The sequence below is a fragment of the Giraffa tippelskirchi genome, chromosome 6 (genome assembly GCF_054371585.1).
Source record: "Giraffa tippelskirchi isolate mGirTip1 chromosome 6, T2T-mGirTip1v1.2.pri, whole genome shotgun sequence".
NCBI classification, from domain to species: Eukaryota; Metazoa; Chordata; class Mammalia; order Artiodactyla; family Giraffidae; genus Giraffa; species Giraffa tippelskirchi.
This window is the reverse complement of record NC_137280.1, coordinates 80,751,615-80,766,816: the sequence shown is the minus strand read 5'-3', so window position 1 is coordinate 80,766,816 and position 15,202 is coordinate 80,751,615. Positions and strand designations below refer to the sequence as shown.

The following is a 15,202-nucleotide window of genomic DNA, read 5'->3' as shown; positions in this document are numbered from 1 at the left end:
ACAATGGTGTTGGTGGGCCTCTCACGGCCTATCTCTGCTGATGACAGACTGTCTGACAGGAGCAGAGAGGCACGGGGTATTTCAATAATGAAACAAGTTGGGCTCACTTACTTGTGAAAGCACATGGAAACATTTACCAAAATGGATCCAGCCACCTCAGCCATCCCAGACTAAATGCCCTGACCTGCCACCCTGGAACCGCAACCCCCTGCCACACAAAGCCACGGCCTAGACCCCTACCAGCTGCTACCTCTTGAGAGGTGAGAGGGCTGTCTCCACCGGGCTCCTCCCCTGTCTATACTCCTGATCAGAAGCTCCCCACCCCCCACTAGAGCCTGCCAGGCCTGTCTCATGACCTGCCTCCTCACACCCCCTGCCCCAACACCCAGAGCCCTGTGGATGTGTCCTAGAGCCCTCCCTCCAGAACCCCAGTTCTGGAACCATGGAGCATAATGCCCAACTCTCCACCCTTCAACTGATGAAGCCACTTCAGGGGCCCCTCACCCCCTTTCATGCAGTCTCAGAGGAGGAGGAAAGTCATCTGAGTCAAAACCGCACACTGCTCCACCACCTTAACCTGATCAAGAGCTGCATGGCATTCCCTGTCCCTCAGCCAGGTGCCTCTTCAGCCACCTCCACTCCAGGACTCTTTCTACAGGGCCAGCAGCACACCTGGGTCTGCCTGTCCAGTTCTAAGCAAGAAAACCCTGCCTCTCCCTCCAGCTACCACCACCAACTCCTGCTCCCCTCCATCCACTCTTCCCAGCACACTGGCCTGTGCTGGTCCCAGATTTAAATGCCCTGTGCTGCACACCCAGCACCCATGCCCTCTGCCCCACCCTCAGGGACTGCTCACCGCCCTCTTTCAGCTTTTCTCTGGTGCTGTTAAGTTCCCATGGCACCAGGGGCTACAGGTTTCCTCGCAGTGTATTTGCCCTGAGACAGAGAACGTACATTTCCTTGAAAGTCCACTAACATTTACAAAGCTGAGCAAACGCCAGAGACAAGAACAATTTCAGAAACTCACTGAGGCTCATAGCACCCAGGTCATCTGCCATGCTCATAACTCAGAATGTGCTGGCCTCGACCATGGCATCTCTGCCAAGTCTCCATGGAGATTGGCTCTTCTCCTTCCTCTGGAGTCTGGCAGCTGAGGAAGGTGCCTGGAGCTCCATGAAGCCTGGGGTGCTGGCTGGGAGACTATAGATGTCCAGACACCTGGCAGGAGGGTGCAGACAGGCTCTCTGGAACTGAAAGAGAATCCAGAGATGCCCAGAAGCATTTGATCATGTTGCAGTGGAAGTAGAAGTGGGCCCTTGCAGGAAACTTGAGTCTGGGGTGGCTAGCAGTGGGTGTCATTGAATGAGTACAGAAACCTGATTCAAACCCACAGGCACTGAGACCTAAAAACATTTGAGCTGTACTAGGAAGTAACTTCAAAGGAACAACCTAACACCCAATCACTTGCAAGTTTTTTAAACTTTCTCCTAAATAACTCAGGTTATTAGAATCAAAACAATATTTTTTTTAACTTTTTATTTTGTATTGGGATATGCAGATGACACTGCCTTAATGGCAGAAAGCAAAGAGGAACTAAAGAGCCTCTTGACGAAGGTGAAACAGGAGAGTGAAAAAAGCTGGTTTAAAGCTCAACATTCAAAAAACTAAGATCATGGCATCTGGTCCCATCACTTCATGGCAAATAGATGGGGAAACAATGGAAACAGTGACAGACTTCATTTTCTTGGGCTCCGAAACCACTGCAGACAGTGATTGCAGCCATGAAATTAAAAGACACTTGCTCCTTGGAAGGAAAGCTATGACCAACCTAGACAGCATATTCAAAAGCAGACACATAACGACAAAGGTCCGTCTAATCAAAGCTATGGCTTTTTCAGTAGTCATGTACGGATGAGAGAGTTGGACCATAAAAAAGGCTGAGCGCCAAAGAATTGATGCTTTTGAACTGTGGTGCTGGAGAAAACTCTTATGAGTCCCTTGAACAGCAAGGAGATCAAACCAATCAATCCTAAAGGAAATCAACCCTGAATATTCATTGGAAGAGCTGATGCTGAAGCTGAAGCTCCAAAACTTTGGCCACCTGATGTGAAGAGGCAACTCATTGGAAAAGACGCTGATGCTGGGAAAGATTGAGGGCAGGAGGAAAAGGGGGCAACAGAGGATGAGATGGTTGGATGGCATCATCAACTCAGTGGACATGAGTTGGAGAAATCTCTGGGAGATAGTGAAGGACAGGGAAGCCTGGCGTGCTGCAAAGTAAGCCTGGCGTGGGATAGCAAAGAGTCGGACATGACTGAGCGACTGAACAACAAGATAACCAATTAAAAAACAACGTTGTGATAGCTTCAGGTGAACAGTGAAGGGACCCAACCACACATATACATGTATCCATCCTCCCCCAACCCCCTTCCCAAAGCACAGATACTTTTTAAAATAACAATGAGAATTCAGCATAACAAAATTAGTAGAAAAAACCACGGGTGTCACCAGAAGCAAATTCACAGCCTCAAATGCTCCACAATTATAAAACAGAATGATAATAAACAAAGCAGGCACTCAAGAGGCAGAAAGAAAAAAATAAACCTAAAGTAAATAATTAAAATAACATGTATATGAATCCCATTTATGAAAAATACATCTTTGTAAAAAAAGGAGAATGGCCCCGCAAATATCAGTGGTGGCTAAACTCGTTTCTATGGCTGCTGTAACCAAGTATTGCAAACACATTTTATTATTCTACAGTTCTAGAGGTCAAAAGCCCAATATGTGTCCCACTGGGCTAAAATCAAGATATTGGCAGGGCTAAGTTCCTCCTGAAGCTCTAGGGAAGAATCCATTTCCTTGCCTTCTCCAGCTTCTGGAGGCCACCACATTCCTTGGCTTGTGATCCCTTCCTCCATCTTCAAAGCCAGCATCTTCAAGTCTCTCTCTCACTCTGATCTCCTCCTTGGCATCCCTCTTGCATGTTTAAGATGACTTGTGATTACAGTGGGACACTGGACAATCCTGGAGCGTCTTCTTCCTGTGAACTCGGCATATTAAAGCCTCCCTTCCACCTGCACCCTTAATTCCCCCTTGCCACCTAGCAGGACATGTCCACAGGTCCCAAAGACAGGGTCATGGGATCTTTGGAGGCTACTATTCTGCCTCCCACAGTGGCTATGTCAAAATGGTAGGATTTCGTGTTTTTAATCTCCTTCCTTATACTTTTCTACACTGTTGGATGTTTTTGGTTTACAATAAGCTTATACTTACATGCTCAAAAAAATAACTTTTAATAATGAGCATAACAGTAAACAAAAAAAGAAACAAGAAAAAAGAAATAATAATTCCTCTTTCATGCCCCATTGATAGCACCTCTGCAACACCATTTTTTGGCTGGTTTTTCTATTTTTCTCCCCTAACTGTGACCTGCCTAAGGACAGGGCAGACCTTTTCCTTCCTGTGTCCCTAGCGCCAGGCACAGGCATTTTTTTTTTTTTTAGCACAGCAGGCTTAAGCAAACATTTCTTGAACTTAGGATAAATCCCTTTATCAAGAAGACTGGTTCTGGGGGAATGATGTGTACACTCAAAAATGCGCTTCAAAGCCGACATCCAAATAAACACAATGATATTACTGACAAGTCCTCATATGTAGAACTTAATGCAGAAGCAGTCTGGAAAAGGCAAGCCAGCAGACAGAGAACGTGTTATTGCTTGGGCTCTGGAGAAAACCCTTCCTCTGAATAGAGCCAGAACAGAGATGTTAAAAGCCAGAAGGCCCCACAGAACACAAGGCTTCCAAAAAACATTTAACTCCTCAACCTGACCAAGAAGGACATGCCACTGTGACCTGAGCTAGGCTCTGGGGACCTAGCTTGTCCCTGACCCCCCAGTGGGAAGCCCCAGAAAGCAGAGGGAATTGCTCAGAGGCTCAATCTGACCGTGCCATCCCCAAATCCAGGCTGGAGGAAAGTGTGAACTGGCCAAGCTGAGACTTGTATGAGACTTTTAGATCAAATCCCTGCCCTGTCATTCCCGAGCTATTTGACCTCTTTTAGCCTCGGTGTTTTTACATGTAAAATGGCACAATATTATCTACTTTATAGAGTTGTTAAGGAATAAAAATAAGATGATGAGGCAAAGTTAGTGAGAGGAGTATCATTCCCATTTTACAGATTGGGAAGCTGAGGCTCAGTAAGATTACATGACTCTTTCAGGGTCAGGCAGCTAATGACTGGCTGACTCTTCCTCCACCAAATACTGTGATGGGGTTCCCCATGGGGCTGCCCCTGTGGCTCAGGCATCCCACCCAGACGAAAAGCTGTACATAGACCTCCCTCTTCATAGTAGCACTTGAGTAACTGAGGGACTGGAGAGGATTTAAAGCGTCTCCTTCATGAATGCTTTGGTTTTGGGATGCTGAATTCAGGATTTGATGCAGAACTTGAGGCCAACCCACCTCCTGGGAAAGGAATACAAATTAAGACAGAATCCCCCTAGTAGTGTCTTGTTGCCCAACGGAGACTTTAAGGAGAGAGCTGCCAGAGACCTAGACAGCAGTGGGGAGTACTGGGGAAAGGAGAGGGGAAAAGCCTCCTATAGCTCCAGACAAGCTGGGTCCACACACTCAGCCTGTGGGCACCCTTCGGAAGCAGCCCTGGCTCTGGGTTCAGGGACTCCCTGAAAGGAGCTTGGAAAATCAGACCTGCCCAGCATCTGGCCAACCTCTGGCCAGTTTTAGGAAGGAAAACGTAGAGTGAATTGAAAGCCCATGCAGGCATCGCTTGGGGCAAAGCCCTCAGAAGAGGTTGGGCTGCTAGGATGTCTGCTTCTTATCCAAACACATTCATGAAAATAGATGGGGTGGTCAGGCCAAGGTACCCCAAGCTGAGGTCACCAAGATTCTCAGCAGAGGAGTGCTGCCTCCTACTTGGGTCCCCTAGATCAGAAAGGATCCTGGAGGTCCTGGGGTCCATAGCATCCAGCTCCCCAAACTCACCTTGACAGCAGTACCATAGAGATACACCCACACATTCACACACATGGCCAATGCCTGTGACCTGGAGCTAGATGCAGACCATGGGGACCACCTCCTAATGGCACAAATGGGCAGCAAACAAGCAAGCAGGAAATAGGGGAAACAAGACAGTGACAGAACCATGAAGACAACAGTGCAGGGCAATGTCATGGGAATGACAAGGAAAGCTTCCCGGAGGAGGTGATATTGGAGCTGAGGCCTGGCTAAATGACAAAAAGGAGCCAGTTATAAAGAGATCTAGGGAAGCAGGTTCCAGGCAGAGGGAACAGCAAATGCATAGGCCCTGTGGCCAGAATAAACTTGACATGTTTGAGGAAGAGAAAGAAAGCCAATGTGATTAGACAGTGGGTAGGTCATGAGGTCATGAGAGGTGGGCCAGCCCATTAAGTAGAGCCTCATCAGCTGTGCTTAATTCCCATTTCTCCTCTCTGTAGTGGGAAACCCCTGGGAGGTCTTAGGCAGTGGCTGATAAGATCTGATTCCCATCTCATTTGCTCTGGGCATGTTGCAAGAACTTCAGGGCAGCAATATGAAAGCAGGGGGTCAGTGAGGAAGAGGCACAAATCCTCCCTCCCCTCTCTATCAAATGCCCTTATCCAGGTGGAAAAGTCCCTCCCCAGATTAGAAACCACCCAACACACAAAAGGTCTCCTAAGCAAGAGTGAGCACACTTCACCTAGTCTCTCCCGTTGAATGCAGCTACATACCATAGACTGAAGGCATGGAGCAGCTTTTGAGGACTCTAAAAGGTAAACAATAACATGCAACTGGAGGAAGAAGACCAGAATCTGAAGTACCACCAAACTGACAGTGAGTTTACTATTTTTTTAACCTCCAGTATCTCTCAGTCTGGGTATAAGGCAGGTGAAACCCCAGAAGTAGGCACTGGGGTGCAGATAACTGAGAGAAGCCCTCTAGTTGTGGCTCAAGGAGAAAGAAAGGACTTTCTAACACTCAGAGTAGGGGAAATACCCAACTTTTCTTTCTTATTTCATTTTTCTCTTCTCCATTCTCTCACACTCTTCTCCATTCCCTCTCACATTCTCTCACACCTGTGAGTACACTCAAAAAATATGAGAGAGGGGAGCCTTCAGTTCAGTTCAGTCGCTCAGTCGTGTCTGACTCTCTGCGACCCCATGAACCGCAGCATGCCAGGCCTCCCTGTCCATCACCAACTCCCGGAGTCTACCCAAACCCGTGTTCATCGAGTTGGTGATGCCATCCAACCATCTCATCCTCTGTCATCCTCTTCTCCTCCCGCCCACAATCCTACCCAGCATTAGGGTCTTTTCCAATGAGTCAACCCTTCGCATGAGGTGGCCAAAGTATTGGAGTTTCAGCTTCAACATCAGTCCTTCCAGTGAATACCCAGGATTGATCTCTTTTAGGATGGATTGATTGGATCTCCTTGCAGTCCAAGGGACTCTCAAGAGTCTTCTCCAACACCATAGTTCAAAAGCATCAATTCTTCGGCGCTCAGCTTTCCTCACCGTCCAACTCTCACATCCATACATGACCACTGGAAAAACCATAGCCTTGACTAGACAGACTTTTGTTGGCAAAGTAATGTCTCTGCTTTTAAATATGCTATCTAGGTTGGCCATAACCTTCCTGCCAAGGAGTAAGCGTCTTTGAATTTCATGGCTGCAGTCACCATCAGCAGTGATTCTGGAGCCCCAAAAAATAAAGTCTGACACTGTTTCCACTGTTTCCCCATCTATTTCCCATGGAGTGATGGGACCAGATGCCATGATCTTGGTTTTCTGAACGTTGAGCTTTAAGCCAACTTTTTCACTCTCCTCCTTCACCTTCATCAAGAGGCTCTTTAGTTCTTCTTCACTCTCTGCCATAAGGGTGGTGTCATCCGCATATCTGAGGTTATTGATATTTCTTCCGGCAATCTTGATTCCAGCTTGTGTTTCTTCCAGCCCAGCGTTTCTCATGATATACTCTGCATATAAGTTAAATAAGCAGGGTGACAATATACAGCCTTGACATACTCCTTTTCCTATTTGGAACCAGTCTGTTGTTCCATGTCCAGTTCTAACTGTTGCTTCCTGACCTGCATACAGGTTTCTCAAGAGACAGGTCAGATAGTCTGGTATTCCCATCTCTTTCAGAATTTTCCACAGTTTATTGTGATCCACACAGTCAAAGGCTTTGGCATAGTCAATAAAGCAGAAATAGATATTTTTCTGGAACTCTCTTGCTTTTTCAATGATCCAGCGGATATTGGCAATTTGATCTCTGGTTCCTCTGCCTTTTCTAAAACCAGCTTGAACATCTGGAAGTTCACGGTTCATGTATTGCTGAAGCCTGGCTTGGAGAATTTTGAGCATTACGAAGGGAGCCTTATTACTCTCTAATTGGTGTACCTGTGATCCCAGGAGGGTGAACCAAACATCTGTTTCTCTTTTCTTTCTGTATCCTCTCATGTAGTTTCAGGAAGTGTACAACAGAGCAGGGTAAAGAGAGCCCCAACTTGGTGGTCAGAGAGCCTTAGGGAACACCAGGAAACTGGAAAACACTAGGGAGATGGTGGACAAAGTGAGACTTTGGAAACTGAGGTCATAAGTTGTTTATAATCTCCTAGGCTCACCCCTGAGCTGTGCATCCATAGTTCTGACTTGTAAACAGCATACCATAGGCTTTGGGAACTGATCTATGAGATAAAACAATGCCTGGGTCCCAGAATGGCCAGTGGGTGTTGCACACAGGGAACTAATACAAATATCACTGCACGGTCTTCAAAAATGTACCTGACATTGAAACTATAATCCATAGAAGGCAGGTTACAACTTGTAACCTGAACCTAGCTGGGTCAATTATCTGATAAAATAAAAATATCAACCTTCTCCATAGGACCTAAATAAGACTACAGATTTAAACAAAACCAAAAGTTTCATAGCATAGTATCAAAATGTCCAGCATCCAATCCAAAATTACTTGGCATCTGCAAAGTAAGTAAAGTCACTCAGTCGTGTCCGACTCTTAGTGACCCCCTGGACTGCAGGCTCCTACCAGGCTCCTCCGTCCATGGAATTCTCCAGGCAAGAGTACTGGAGTGGGTTGCCACTGCCTTCTCCATGGCATCTGAAGAACCGGGAAAATCTCAACTTGCATGGGAAAAGACAATCAACAGATATCAACACTGAGATAACATATATTTAGAATTATCTGACAAATATTTTTAGGCAGCTATCATAAAAAGTCTCTATAATGTAAGGGCAAAACCTCTTGCAATGAATGGAAAGATAGTCTCTGCAAGAAATACAAGATAGAAAATAAACAACAAAATGGAAACTTTATAACTGAAAAATACAATAAGCAATTAAAAAAAACCTCACTGAATGGGTTCAACAGAAGAATGGAAGTAACAGAGGAATGAATCAGTGAACTGGAAGACGGAGTAACAGAGGAATGAATCAGTGAACTTGAAGACGGATTCACAGAAATTATCCAATTTGAACAGCAGAGAAAAAAAACATTTTTATAAAGAAAAGAGCCTTAAGGACTGATAAAATACCAAAAGAATCTAACATTGTCATCATTGTTTCAGGAGAAGAGAATGAGTATAGTGATTTAAAGAAAAAAAAAAAATGAGTGAAAAATCCCCAAATCTAGTGAAAAATACAAACCTACAGATTCAACAACACAGGGAACCTCAAACAAGACAAATCTAAAGAATTCTACTCCTACACATGTTATAATCAAACTTCTGAAAACTATATACAAAGAAAAGCCTTGAAAGCAGCCAGAGAAAAACAGAGCATAACTTATAGGGAAAAAAATGATTCAAATTAGCACAGATAGTTCATCAAAACCATGGAGTCCAAAGGCAGTGGAAAAACAATTTTAACATGCTGAAAGAAAATAACTACCAACACAGAATTCTAACATTTCCAGCAAAAAATATCCTTCAAGACTTATGGAGACATAAAGACATTCCCAGAGGAAGAAAAACAGAGAGAACGTATTACCAGCAGACCTACCCGACAATAGGTGCTAAAGGAAATTCTTTAGGCAGACAGGAAATGATACTAGAAGACAATCTTGAACATCAGGAATAAGAGAAGAACAATGGAAATAGCTAACATCTGGAAAAATATAATAGACTATTCTCTTAAGTAGGAATTATATTGTCTGATGGCTCACTGTATGCATTTGAAAACATAACTAGAACAGAAAGGGAGTTATGGGACCTATATGATGCTAAAGTTTCAACATTCAACTTGTATTGGAACTGGTAGACAGTGAAAAATCAAGTATGTTTATTGCAGTCCCTAGAGCAATCAGCAAAACAGCTACACAAACAGTTATAGTCACACACAGATAAGTTTAAATTCTAAAAACAAAACAGTTCAGTAGTTAGAAATATTAAAGTTGAAGAAACCCAAAGCAAGCAGAAAGAAGGAAATAGAAATAAGAGTGAAAATCAATAAACCTGGGGTTGCCCTGGTGGCACAGTAGTAAAGAATCCACTAGCCAACGCAGGAGACGGGTTCGGTCCCTGATCCAGGAAGATACCACATACCATGGAGCAGCCAAGCCCGAGCACCAGAACTTTGGAGCCTGCACTCTAGAGCCCAAGAGCCACAGCTGTTGAGCCCATGTGCTGCAACTACTGAAGCCTGCACATCCTAAGCCTGTGTGCCACAACAAGAGAAGCCACCACAGTGAGAAGCTTGCACACTGCAACTGGAGAGCAGCGCCAGTTCACCACAACTAAAGAAAAGCCCACACAGCAATGAAGACCCAGCACAGCCACAAATAAAAAAATAAATAAAATTATTTTTTAAATCAATAAACCTGAATACACAAAAATAACAGAGAAAAATCAATGAAGAAAAAACTGGTTCTTTGTAAACATCAATAAAATCGATAAATCTCCATAAGACTAACATTTTTTAAAGGGAAAAAATGTATATTAACAATATCAGGAATTTTTAAGAAGGGTATCATTGAAGACTTCACAGGCATTAAAAAGATAAAAGATTACCACAAACAAAACTATACACATAATACAACTTTGATGAAATTCATGATTTCCTCAAAAGCCACAAACTACCAAAATTCACCCCAAGATAAAATAGATAGCCTGAAAGTCCTATAACCATCAAAGAAATTGAACTTATAGTCTAAAAGCTTCCAAGAAAGGAATCTTTAGGCCCAGACTATTTTATTGGCAAATTCTACCAAATATTTAAGGAAGAAATGACACCAATGCTACACAATCTATTTTAGAAAATAATAGAAGAGGAGAGAATATTTCTCAATTCCTTTTATGAAGCCAATATTACCCTGATACTAAAATCAGACTAATATAGCTCAGGGGAAAAAAATGATAGACCAATTTCCCTCAAAAACACAGATGCAAAAATCCTGAGCAAAAAGTGTTGAATCAAATCCAGCAATGCATAACAAGTATAACATATCACAAGTAGAATCTACCCTGCAATGCAGGCTGGCACAATATTTAAAAGCCAATGTATCTACCATATTAACAGAAAAAAAAACATTGTCATATCAAATGTTGCAGGAAAAAATTTTAATAAAATTTAACATTCATTTACGAGTAAAAATTTTAAACTGTCAGCTAACCAATATGGAAAAGAACTTTCTCAACTTGATAAGAGAATATACCAATAAGCTGGAAAGCTAATATGATACTCAGTCTTGAAAAACTAACTATTTTATCTCCTAAGGAAGGAAACACACTCATCCTACTCTTATTCAGCATTGTACTGGAAGTCCTAAACAGTGCAATAAGACAAGAAAAATAAATACAAGGCATACAAGACTGGAAGGGAAGAAATACAACTGCCCTATTCCCCAATAACATGATTGTGTATGCAAAATATATATATCAAGGAATCTATAAAAGAAACTTCTAGAAATAACAAATGAGTAAGGTAACAAGATATGAGGTCAAAACATAGTAAATCAGTCATATACCTATATTTCAGCAATAATCTCTTGCAAACAAAAAACAGTAAGCCATTTACAACACTGAAAACAGAATACTTAGATATAAATCTAAACTACACATGCAGTATGTGTATACTGAAAACTAAAAATGCTGATAAAAAGTAATTTTAAAGGATGTAAATAAATGAAGAGATATACTACGTTCATGAGGAGGGTATGGCAGCCCACTCCAGTACTCTTGCCTGGAGAATTCCATGGACCGAGGAGCCTGGCAGGCTACAGTCCATGGGGTCACACAGAGTCAGACATGACTGAAGTGACTGAGCACACAGTATGTGCATGGATTGAAAAACTCAATATAGTAAAGATGTCAGTTCTCCATAAATTGGTCTGTAGAGTTAAAGTGGTTCCAACTGAAATATGAGAAGGATTTTTTACAGATATAGACAAAATAAGCCATTAGGCTATACGCCATTTAGCTTGATTTAGTAATCAAGACAGTGTTGGTTGAGGTTAATGGGGGCTCTGCAGACAGCAGATGTGGCCAGAGCCCAGGTGTATGTCCCTAGAGAATAGCAACCATGCACCTCAGCCAAGGGCTGCAGCTTCCCAGGTGATGCAGTGAGAACGTAGAGGCATGGCACAAGGAGAGTGGCGCTGACTCTGACTTGACACAGCCAGAGCACATAGGTCAAAGATGGCTCTGAAACCTGCCACACTTACTCGGTGGCTTTCTCAGCAACTGTCCTGAGAAAGGCCAGGGAGAATAGTTTGTGCCCACACATGTCCAGAAGTAGACCTTGTCTGTGAGCTTCACTGGTGTCCAAAGGAGGGACAGAAGGTTGATAACCACTTGATAGCAGGGCCCAGTCTCCCACACTCAAGGCCGGCGTGCTAGGCCTCTGCCTCTCAAGCCCTATTGCACTCTATACCTCTCCACGACCCTCTTCTGGGGTTCAGAAAACTAAAAGTCTGGCTGCCTCTGCACCGCTTCTGAATACCCTAACCCTCATTCCCACTTGAAAAACTCCTACTCAACCTTCAGGGCCCAACTCCAATGTCCTCTTCCTCCTTCCACAAATACAACTTTGGTCCTAGACAGAAAGTTGGAGGAGGAGTAGGGCAAGGAGAGAAGTAATAAAATTCAGTCAGCAAATAATGTGCTGTGCGAGAGACTGGAAACAGCACCCTCAGTACCCCCACTCCTCACACATGGGAAAGCCAGACCTTCAAGAATCAGCCCACTGCACGGAATCTCTGATCATTAAAATGCCCACATGCTCTGTTCCAGCAGTTCCATTCATGACATCTACCCCAGACACCATGCCACCTCAGAACACCAGGAGCTGGGCTCATTGAGTTTCACTTTTAATGGCAAAAAGCTGGAAATGACCCAGGTACCCAATCACAGGGGCCCATTTAATATTCCACGAGGTGTTTGCATGGTGCAATGCTGGATGAGGGCTTGTAAAATGAGTTCAATCTCTGCACATCAACATGGTGAGGTCCCCAGGATATATTTTTGAGTGAAGAATACAAATTACAGGGTGATAATTACAGAATGTGTTTTAAATATATATGTAATTTTTAAAGGAAATACACAAACAATTTTATATAGTTTTCTCAAAGTACATTTAAGTGCGTGTAAAAACATAAAAAAAGATCTAGAAGTATATTTTTCATTTCCTCAAAGGGGTTGGGGCCAAGAGTCTGGGGGGTGGCAAACTAGAGCCTTGGCCTAATCTTCACAGGTGTAGGTTTTACAAGGAGAACATGTTCAAAAAACTTAGGTGACTAAAATATAATGAAAGTAGATGAATTCATTAAAATTAGAATTTTTCTCAATAAAGAAAACCCTGCCATGAAATCTCCAAGGTTGTACCTGTGGCCAGGGCCTCGTAGGGTAAGGCCAGGGTGCACACACAAGGTTCCCAGTCCTCACTCTCATGAGATGAGATTGCACTGGTGTGAGAGAAAGGAAGGCTCAGTACAGGGGCCCCACCAGGCCACAGGGAACAATCAGATTTGTCTGAGAGCAAGCTGGCCTGGCAGCTTAGAACACCCACATGCACATATGCTCACATATGCATACACACACAATCATATGTACACACACATACAAACACATATCACACAAATACATATCATAATCACATAAACATATACTCAGATACACTCATTCACATGAATGTACATACATAAACATTACACCCACACCACTCACACACACACATTCACAGTGCAGAATCTCACACACATACCACTTTCAGTCACATAGATATATACCACAAATTCAAGCTCACACACCATTCACATGTGTACATACACACTCATAGACACATAAGTACACATTTGTACACAACAGTCGAACACATGTTTGCACATTCTCCCAGGGCACATGATCATGCTCACTCACACACACATTCACACATTGCCAACACTCACAGATGCCTGAGGTCAGAGCAGCCAGTCCCAGAAGCCTCAGCCCTGGAACTGAGTCCTTGGGGCTGATGGGGAGCCCAGTACATAGCAGAGGATAAGCATTCACCAGGGGCAGCCAAGGGAAGTGAACCTTGAGATGAGCCAGGAGCCAGCCAGCCTGAGCCCAGCCCAAACCCTCACTGCCAGCAAGAGGCAAACATGAGCACCCACATGGCATCCTTCCCCCCAGGTCATCTCTCCCTGCTGTGCCCTGCCATCCACCCCAGCAGATGCTGTGAAGGGATCACTACCCTCCACAGAGACCATCAGCCATCCCCTGGTGCCAGCACCAGGCACTGCTCACCATGCAAGGAAAGCTTTGTGGTACAGCAGAAACTTTGCTCACAAGGGCTCGGCAGCTTAATAAGCCAGCTCTGGTGCCCACCAGCCTTCAGGAGTTTCCTGGGCCAGGCTGCGCTGTTGGTGACAGTGCCATGGAGCACTCCAGGCTGGGAGCCAGGGCTTGCTGAGCCCATGTGACCTCCATTCCCACATAGTTGTGTGATGGAATCTCTGAAACATGAAGCAAACCCGTCTCCATATCCTCCAGAGGCTTCCCACAACATGACTGCCCTGTCACCTGACTTCTCCTTCACTCAGAGTTCCTGCCGTAGATGCCGTCTTTCTGTCCTTGGCACACTTCAGCTTAATTCCTGCCCCAGGGCCTTTACACCTGCTGCTGAAGTCCTGGTCTCAACTCAAACGTCTCCTCCTCTGAAAGACCTTGGCTATAAGTGCTCCTTCTCTGTCACTCTCTATCCTGCCATTCTGTTCTATTTTTTTCCATAAAACCATTTCCCAGTAATCGACATATGGGTTCTTTATTGGGTCACTGTCTGTCTTCCAACCAGAAGATCTCAGCAGAGTGGAGTTTTCCTTACTGGATCCACAGCCCCCAGATCAGTGCCTAGCACCTCAGAGGTCATCAATAAACATGGGAAAATCGCTTCACCTTTGGAGCCTCTCTTTCCCCTACTTGCATGAGGCTTCCTTCTTAAGGTCAGTTTCACAAAATGGGCCAAGTTTACTGCCTTTCAGCATGAGCAGAGCATAAGAGGAGGTGTAAAAGAAATGTTTATGTTGAGAATTCTGGTGCTCTGATTTCTCTCTGGTTTATAAAATATTCGGGTTGCCTGCGTGGAGGTGGGAAGACAGGCACTGGGAGTTGTCTGACACAGATTATCTTAACAGCAGGAGAATCTGAAGGGATGTCGGGAGGCTCCAGGACCATCTGACAAATGACCACCTCGGGGATCTGCAGAACTCAGCAGCGCCGGGAGAGAGCACTTGAAATGCCAGCTGGAAAGGTCGTATGCACCAGCTGGAAGCGGAGCTGTGTAGCCCCACGGGCAGGCAAAAGGTGGGCACCATGTGGCCACCACTGGGAACCGAACCCCTGCAGACCCCACGCAACAGATCATCTCGTTTTCCTTTTTTAGACAAATACTTTGAAGGAATTTTTTAAACTGTATTCACAGAATAACTTGTCCCAAAATGTGCATCAATGGGAAGGGAGGGAGTGAAGGTTTGAACACTCCCAGAGACAGGACTCCTCCTCTGGGTGGTGGGCCCAGAAGGTGTGTCAGCAGCCCCAGATAACAGTGTGTCCCCTGGGTACTTGAGAGAAGGGAGGGACTCCAGTTTCATCCCAGATCCTCAAACCAGAACCTGTACTGCTGCATGCTCCCAAGTGAACTGATGCTTATTAAAGTCTGGGACATACTCACCTGTGTGTGTGTGTGTGTGTTGT

The 15,202-nt window shown here is 44.5% G+C and overlaps 1 protein-coding gene across 2 annotated transcripts in view; it reads right to left on the bottom strand.

Moving 5' to 3' along the window:
* ADAMTS2 (ADAM metallopeptidase with thrombospondin type 1 motif 2) overlaps positions 1 to 15,202 on the bottom strand; it is a 258,412-nt gene that overhangs the window by 206,546 nt on the left and 36,664 nt on the right. The gene's annotated exons all lie outside the window — the stretch shown is intronic.